General features: G+C 51.0%; 1 protein-coding gene across 5 annotated transcripts in view; it reads right to left on the reverse strand.

Annotated features, from left to right (window-relative positions):
* The window catches only part of PITPNM2 (phosphatidylinositol transfer protein membrane associated 2), a 126,460-nt gene extending 118,035 nt beyond the window's left edge, over positions 1 to 8,425 (reverse strand). The window contains exon 1 of one of the 5 annotated variants that reach the window (XM_032128084.1): positions 8,276 to 8,425. The gene's annotated coding sequence lies outside the window, so the exon portion shown is untranslated. The remainder of the gene's footprint in view (positions 1 to 8,275) is intronic. The other 4 variants (XM_032128085.1, XM_032128087.1, XM_032128088.1 and 1 more) reach the window with 4 other exon arrangements.
* Positions 8,426 to 9,008: the final 583 nt, after the last annotated feature.

Genomic DNA, 9,008 nt, shown 5'->3' on the forward strand with positions numbered 1-9,008 from the left:
TGGTGGTTCAGACCAGGGGCTGTCACAGGCTGCAGGAAGAAAACCCAGCACCAGCCAACCTCCCTTCCCCTCTCCCACCTGAGCCTGTGCACCCCGACACCCCACAGCCCATCCCACTGTCTCCTGTGGTGATGGATTTGCTGCACCCTCCACTCCCCTGGAGCCAGAAACTGTGGGGAGAAATTGGCATTTAGCCTCAAGAAAACCCAAACAAAAGCAAAAAGCACCTCCCTGCAAGGTGCTCTGAGCACCAAGGTACTGCACCCCCCCAGCACAGCACAACCAGTTTCCTCTCAATTCTCATCTTGCTGAGCCCAGGTTTCCATGTAAAAATGAATTTTAAAGCGGCTTTGGAAAGCTTATCCATGTGCATTCTTCTAGGAAGCTTAAGAGCAAGTTAAAATAAAATATGCAGGAAAGACTAACATCTACAAGATCTACAAGGCTGCTGCAAGAGACCTCAGCAGGGTACTTGCTGCAAATATTAATAAGGTGGCTCTCAAACAGTTGTCAAACTGATTTCAAGGAGTTTTTTAGTGGCTCCAAACCTGTTTATAAACAGAAGCTGACACTCATGGCTGCTGCTACCATAAACTTGATTTAAGAAGAATGGGAAATTGTAAAGCCAAATTGTACTCAGTCCTTAAACCAGGAATTAAAATAGTCACTCAACATGGTTTAGCTGATGATTTTGGTAACAACATTTAAGACAAAGCAACACCTCTCTTTTTTCAGTTCTACTTTGATAACAAGGAATACAACACAAGTTCTATCAGCAAAATGACATTCAAACAACAAAAGACAGAGCAGGGAGGGGGGAAAGTGCTCTGACATATCTGCCTTTGATAATACAGATGCTCCATTAGACAGTGAAATAAATCTCCCCTTTATGTCAAGCTCCTTTTTCTCCTGGGGCACCTGTATGAAGGAACAGCCAGGAGGACAGAAGGCTCCCTCCTCTCCATCCTTTCTGCCCAGATGTTTGGCAGACATGATGTAGAAAATCTGACCTAAAGATACCAAAGTGCCCACCCCCAGCAAGGCAAGTCAAACCATCTCTCCCTGCTGTAAACAAAAGGATAAATGAAAACTGAGAAGCCAGGGCAACACAGACAAGCTGAACTAGAAAGTTTAATTCTTCAACCAGGCTTGTCCAAATATGCTCTTTCTTCTCACAGTGGCAACATGTCAGACAAAGGTGCCCTTCTGAAAAACTTATTTATAGGCATTAAATGTAAGCAAAAGAGAGCATTAAAATTTTTTTAGTCCCAATAGAAACAGTTGTGCCCAGGCTAAACACATTTCTGAGGGTATCTGATGGAAGATGTTTACTGTGTGTTGAAGTTAAAACACAGAACAATGTTTTACAAACAAATGTTTTACAAACAAATGTTTTACAATCCAGTTACAGGTTAGACAAACAATGAGCCCCAATGAGTCTGGATAAATGATCCTTAAAAACAAGAGGGAGAACAAAACAGGCTGTGTGCTCTTCTCCATCAGTTCACTTTGGTGGATCAGAAGCCTAAAAGCCCCATGTTAAGCCTGCTCAAGTAATTAACAGCACAACAAGAAAAGCAAAGCAAAACTGGAGACAGAAAACTCAGGAATTTTAGTGTCTCTTCTGCTGAATTGTGCCTGCAACGTTTCCTACATCTGCTCTTGGTTTACCTCTGTTTAAGACAGAAGCAATCCTCCACCTTTGTTTGCGAAGAGCACAGAGAATGGAGATGGGATGGCAGAGAAAAAGCAAGCGAGAGGCCTTCCTCCCCCTCCTGCTCTTTTCCACCAGATATCTCCGAGTTATTTACATCCTCATATCCCAAACTCCCCCTCCAGTTTCACAGCTTGCAGTTTATTCTGCATTCTGGTCGAGACAACACATGCTTAGCTTTCAGCATGTTTAGGCTGGAACACCCTCTGAACGTGAGGCCGGGTCACAGAGCCCACAGAGAGAAGGATTTCCAGATGCAGAGAAGAGCTAGAAAATAAGAGCCAGAAACGCGAGGCTCCATCTCTCCGCCACCCTGGAGAAATCAACCTGCTCTGTGGAGGAGACAACTAAACAGCTTGGCAACGCCTACAGCTGGTGCTCAACCTCAGATCCAGTGAAAAGATGTAAATATTTAGATTTCAATTTCATCTGATATGATAAATATAAAATCTCTATTTCCTTCTTAAAAAAAAAAAGGAACATTAAAATAGGTAAGCCACCCACATAGAGAAAGTGATTCTACCGTGTTTGTACCTTTAGAAGGTTATTTAAGTTATGGTATTGCTCTTGAAATAACTTACAATCACAAGTGAAATTATTTCCATTGAATTGTCCTCTGATGTAATAAAACATACTTACACCACGTTTATCTATAAGTGCATATGTGAAATTGTTTTGCTGTTCCTTCCAAACATGTAGTGGCTGATGGCAGTCCATTACTTTTTTACCTCTTCAGAAATGCCCACAGCCCTCCAGGTTTTGCTATGGATAACTCTGACTCCAACCCAAATCATCGGAAAAGACGCCCAAAGGGATCCAAACCCAACTCCTTATGAGTACCTGTACAAAACACAGCTGAAGGTGAACTGCTGTTTACCACAGCTGTTCTAGAAAAACCTGAAATCCTTCCATAACCTTCTGCAGCACATAATGGAATTAAGGCCTCTCTACACATCCAGAGTTAAGTCATGCAAATACCAAACTTCTTTGGAGCCAGAGATAAGGCGGCCTCGCCCCTGCAGTGCCCAGATACCTCAGCATGCTGATGTGATTAAACACTCCCACCCTCCAAATTGGTTATCGTGCCATTAAAATGCCTTCCCAGGTCACTGCTCTGAGGGTTAAGCCTGAATTAGTATCCTGAAGCTCCCTGATCGTTATGTAAGTGCCAGCAATCCAAACAAATCAGAGTTAACTTCCCTGTCCATTACAGGAATCCCTGTTCAGTGATGAATTACGGATCTTTCAGCAGTTCATTCACTATTTTCTTCCCCAAGTCCTCAGAGTTTACTTCAACAACCAGATGTGCCTTCCCAGCCCACAGCAAACCACCTCTGTTCCACTACTGGATTTTCTGGATCTCAGTTCCCCCCCCCACCATGATGAGACCATAGAAACTGGTGGAAAACCCCTGAGTAGAAATCCCAGTATCTGGTCCCTGACTGGAGACTGAGCTGTTTAAAGAAAACCATGACTGGCAAATCACTTTTCCTCATCACATCGAGGGACTCTCTCCAACTTACCTAATCCCACCTGTTTTCCTGCCAAGGAGAGTTTGAAGGTTCCCACCCACAACATCTCAGCACTCACCAACCTCAGCTGTCCAAATACACAAAGCCAGGACTGTAAAAGCTGTGCAGAGTCCTCCCTATCCAAGGTACTCAGTGCTCAGGCTTGGGTTATTTTTGTGGGAAAACAACTCCAAGTCCACTGGGGTGCAGATTTCTGGATGTTGTAGGTCTTCAAATCTGCCTGAGCAAGATTTTCTGGTTTTAAAGCCAGAAGAAAGAAAGAAAAAAAAAAATCTACTTTGGAGTTCTAAAGCACCACCTGGGTCAGGAGAAGCCAAAGATCAGCCTGTGCTGCTCTTGGGAGACCCAGACTCTGCCGTGGGTGCCCCTGCTCCTATCAGCACTCCTCCCTCAGCCAAGGTGTTTGCTTTGTCCTGCCCTTGGTGGCACCCTGGGCACACTCAGGGAGCTGGCATGTTCTAGGGAGCGCCAGGTCTAGGGCCACCGGGACAATGACCTCGGCACTGCCGCTCCCGCAGCCCTGCCAGGCCCCCACCCTTCACTGACCCAGGCACCAAACCCAAGGGTCCTGCTCATCCTCCTCACCATCCACAGCAGAGAGAGGCAGGAAGATGCTGTTTTCCCTCCCATTTCCCTCCTGCCTGGTCTCTCCCTGTAAAGCCAGCACCTCCTTGCTGGGATCAGCTCAGGTGTGGCCAAGCTCCCCAGGGCAGGTTTTAGCCCTGTGCCAACTGGATTTCTTCCCTGCACTCAGATTTGCCCAATAACTATTTATTTCCATTTGCCTGAGTAACGTCTCACTTCTTCTCCCCTCTGAAGCCTGACCCTGTGTCACACACTCAGGAAGAGCTGCAGGAAGGGGAAGCAGCTCTGTCTCCAGATCCTGCCATCCCTCAGGAGGTCCCCTGGACCTCTCCCTTCCCCCCTTCAAAAGGAAAGATACCTTTTTCCAACTGGTATCTTAGTTCTCCAATGGAATTTACTGAAGCATTTTGCTGTGAGCTTCTAAGAGGTATTTTTTTAATTAAAAAAAAATTAAAATCACCATCCAGTCACACCAGCAAACCCTATGGAAAATGCACAAGCTGGACTTCAGGAGCTCTGCCTATTGACTTGGCTTTGTGCTGATTAGAACTCCCTGTAGTGACAGGATCTGGCCCAGCCCCAGGCTAGATTGTTTTCTTCTTACATTAAGAACATCCAAACATCATCCATTACTTTGTTCATTTAAAATTTCCTTGGACTCTTGGCACGGACACCGCAATTAGAGAAGCCACATTCCCTTTCAGCTTGTGGGTGAACTCAGACAGACTCTGCCCCAGTACAATCTTGTGGCACTTGGATTTCCTCCAACACCCAGGAAATAAAGTTATAAATAAAAAGTGTTTTATTTATTCCCTCCCCCCCTTCCCTTAATTATTCCATTTCCATTCACACTGAAAACTACGGAACATTTTTGTTTATAAAATGCTTTCGGGCTCAAAATTAAATTTAGACATATTTTACCAATTTGGGGAGATAAACAAATATTAATTGCATCACACCCTACGTCAGCCAGTTTTAAAATTAAATGAGAAGGCATCTTCACCATTTAGAGAAATTGGCTGTTAAGAAAACCATGGGGTTTAGATGTTGCTTTTTCCTTCTAAGAAAATTAAAATAAAGAGACACATTGATGCCTGTTTCTAGCCTCTCCTCTTATCTGAGTCTCTAATAAAACAAAACACCTTAAAAGAAAAAATGTTTCTCGAGGGATCCTGCTGGTCCTGGAACAGGACATTATGGTGAATATGCATGAAAGGCATGAGTCAAACTGTACTCAGGAGCGAGCATCAGCTTTCACTTGCCATTTTCCGAAGCCTTCCACTCAGGCTGCCAAGACAGCAACTGAATGACAAGAGTTTTATTTGAATGCAGAGGGGAGATAAACGCTCCTTAGAACTAATTGGAGGAACCTTCTTTAAATTAGCTCACTTGAAGGATATGCTGCTTCTCTCTTTGGCCAGCTCGCAGGAGCAGTAACAATTTGTGAATAAAAAGAGACTAATTATTTAAATTCAAAACCTTTTAGCCCCATTGTCAGTTTTAAGTTTTGAGAATTTCTATTAGGGGGGAAAAAAAAATCAGGACAAGGTCTTTCCAAACTGGTTGCTGTCAAGTAAAATGAGAAGTTAGATAAAACTCCCACGTGCCAGATGGTAAATCACAATAAATGCTCGGGCTGTTAGATGCACAACAAGCGACAAAGCATTGACACACACCATCAGCAGCAAACCCAAAATAGAAAAGATATTTTAATAAGAAGTTGTCATTTGGGGAAAAGATCCTCGTTAAGCTCATCAGAATCAAAAGTCATACACCGAGGGTTTCTTACTTTCTTCATCACCTCACATAAGCCTGAGAACAGCCAACAATTTCAGGTGACTTACATTAGGCTCAGAGCTACAGCCAGCAAGAGCCTTGGAGTTCACTATTTAGGCACCACTTCTGACCCTTTCTGCCAAGTTCCTTAAAAAAACATTGTTAAAGGATACCAGGGAATTGCTTACTCAAACCATTATTGTTTCCCGAACACAGACGCAAGAAAAAGTTTTATTAAGAAGATAAACAGCTGCTACTGTACACGGTTTAGATGGCAACAAAAGCATCTAAGGGCCATAAAGGGAATAGTAAGGGAATTAAAAAGCATTTTTATGCATGAAGATGTCTAACATCTGTACGTTCATTAAAGTGGTACCAACTATGCTTTTAATTAAAAGTTAGTGACAGAAACTTAAATATGATTAATGAAGCCCAGCAGCCTACCAGAAGTCTGATCTATCAAAAGGAAGCAGCACAAGCTGCGTTCCCAGCCCTTGCTGCTCATTTCTTCCCCTCTCAGAGATGCTGCCACAACCAGAACACACTGCAAGGACCACAAGGCAGAAATCCTGAGACAAACAACAAGCCAGGACAAGTCTGCAACTGCGCTTTCAAGCTTGGCCATCCTTTATTCTGTATATCCCGAGGAGGTGTTTCAATTACAGAGCAGCCCGCTGCAAGAACGAGGAGCTGGTTACCTGTCAGAATAACCAGGCACTCAGAGATCCATCAGCCATGGGAGGCACGAGGTCTGCCACAGGAAAAGAGGGAAAAGGGCTGCCCTACAAACAGCAGTTTCCTATTCAGCAGTGGGGGGGGAACACCCCTCACCCAGAAGCCAGTGCTGAACTCCGTAAGGCAGTCAGTCGTCTTGTGTTACTCGGGAGCACAAGGCAGTCATGACAAAAATAAACCACGCGATAAAAATACAGCACGAGCAAAAAGATGTGGGCATGGAGCGGGAATCAGTGCCATCGGAGGATAAGGAGCCCTACAGCCACAGATATTCTGACGTGCACCCAAACTTCCGCCTATTCAAGTCCTGATGTTCACAAAAACCGATCTATTGCCACTGTCCTGCTGAACTGCTGTCATGTTCAGAGCTGAGCACTCACAGATTATGTCTTCAAAGACTGAAGGCGCTTCCTGACATCAAATTTCCCACTTAGCAGCTTCCAGACACACAGAGCACACAGAAGATGGAAGCTCTCGCTTTAGAGCAGGCACCAACACAAGACGAAACTTTTTTTGCTTAAATACACGGCTTATTTAAACTTCACCTCAGTCGTGGCATTTAAATAGAAAATGTGACAGGACTGACTTGTGTGGCTGACTGAGCAGGGCGCTAGCCTGAGAGGCTCCCTGAATGATGCTTCAGCTCCAGGCTGAGCACCTCAGTGCACTCAGTCCTTCTGCTTCTTCAGTGGAGCAGGAGAGGCTGGGGAGGAGGTGAAGGACGGCACTTAACGATCCCGCAGCCGGGCAAAAAGCTGGAGCTGCTCACACTGTAGCCGTGGGGCAGCAGCACTCTCCAGGATGGAGCCCAGGGTTGTTCGGGAGCACCAGGCAGGACCCCTTCTGTCAAGGAATGGGAAGGCCAGGACAAAGGACGGCCAGGCCCGGCAAAGAGAATCCCCTCTTGCAACCCATCATCCAGCTAAGGAATGGGCATTTTGCTCTTTCCAAAGGGAAAAAATCTCTTCCTCCCACTCCCACAAGGAAAAGCTCCGCCTGAGGAGCACGGCCAGCTCCCAGTCACCACCCAGCAGTGCCCTGACATAGCGGGGTCTCGAGCCCCGAAAGCCCGCGGGGCTCTCCCTCAGCCGTAATGAGTCACCGGCGTTTATTCTCTGAGGCTGCTGCGGGTCTCACCCTCCTCTCCCACAGGAATGGGAGGCACCCTCGGGCAGCACGTTCACCCCTTCCCCACGGCCAGGCCCCGTCCGAGGGGCTCCTGGGCCACCGCACGACAAAACCTCCACCGGGGGCCTCCGCCAGAGCCGAATTCGGTGAAATTCAAGGCTCGGAGATGCGGTACCCGAGGAAGGAGGCCAGCACGGAGCTCTCCGAGGGGCTGGCTCCGGCCTCGAGCCATGACCGCCCCGTACGCTCCGGGTGCTGGGACCCGGCGCGGAGGGTGCTCCGTCCGGCCGTCCGCTCGTCCCCGGCTGTCCCCGCGGGCACGGAGCGTGTCTGCCGCCCGCAACCCGCCAGCGCACCGAGAGCCCGACACCGGCCGTGCCACACGCCGGACCTCGGCAGCGCCGGACTGCAGGTCCCGCGTCCCTGTCGTGCGGTGCCGGGCGCTGCCATGGCCGCGGGGCCCTCCCGGTCACCGACTGCTCCATCGGGAAACTTTTACCACCGCATCCCGGGCAAAGACGGACGGCCCGGCCCCGCTCAGGCCGCGGCAGCCCCGAGGTGCCGGTCGGGACCGGCCGCGGCCCGTGGGGGCCGTTCCACGGCCCGGGGAGGGGCCCCCGTGCCGCACCGGCCCCTCCGCGGAGCCGCAGCCGCCCCGCGGGCCCGGCCACCCCCCCTCAGCTCCCCTCGGGCCCGCCGCGGTTCCCGCCCCCGCCGAAGCACGCCCGGCCCGGCCCGGGGGCCGCCAGGTGCCGGTGCTCGCCCCGCCGCCCCCCGCCCGCCCTCAGCGCCCCCCGCCACGCACCGGCTGCTCCCGGCGCGGCGGCCGCGGCTCCCGCTGCTGCTGCTGCTGCTGCCGATGCCGCCGCGGCTCGGCGGCTGCCGTTGCCTACGGGTCGCTGCCTGCCGGCATGCCCGCTCGCCGCTGGCATAATCCCCGGCGCGGGCGGGCCGGGCGCGGGCAGCTCCTCGCCCGCCGGCGCTGCCGCGGCGCGGGGACGGCGGAGGCGGGGGGAGGCGAGGCGGGCGGGCCGCCGCAGCTGCGGGGGAGGAGGGAGCGGGGAAGACGAAGAGCCCCGCGGCGGCACTGCCCTTGCCCTGCCGTGGCACAGCGGCCGCGCGGCCCCGCGGCTTTATCCGCCCGCCGAGCCGAGCCCCGCGCACCGGCAGCACCGGGAGCCGCCACTTCCTTCCCCGCGCCGCTCCGCGCTCCCTCGCCCGAGCGGGCGGGGCGGGGGCGCCGCCTGCCGGCCGCGGCGGGGAGCGCGGGGCAGCAGGACCGCCCCGCCGTGAGGGGAAGGCGCCGATGGCGCGGGGAAGGAGCGGGGAAGGAGCGGGGAAGGCGCGGGGCTCCCCGGGCTGGTACCGCTTTCCTCCGCTCGCGGCCCCGCGCTGGGCTCGTTCGCCCGCTCGGTGGCGGTACCGGTGCCCGCAGGGAGGGTAACGGCGTTTACCGAGCCCCAGCCCGTGCTCTGCCCTCACCTGCCCCCAGAGCAGCGCTGGTGACTCCTCGAACTTCACTCTCTGCAGACTGGGGT

The sequence above is a fragment of the Corvus moneduloides genome, chromosome 18, assembly GCF_009650955.1.
Source record: "Corvus moneduloides isolate bCorMon1 chromosome 18, bCorMon1.pri, whole genome shotgun sequence".
Classification (NCBI taxonomy): Eukaryota; Metazoa; Chordata; class Aves; order Passeriformes; family Corvidae; genus Corvus; species Corvus moneduloides.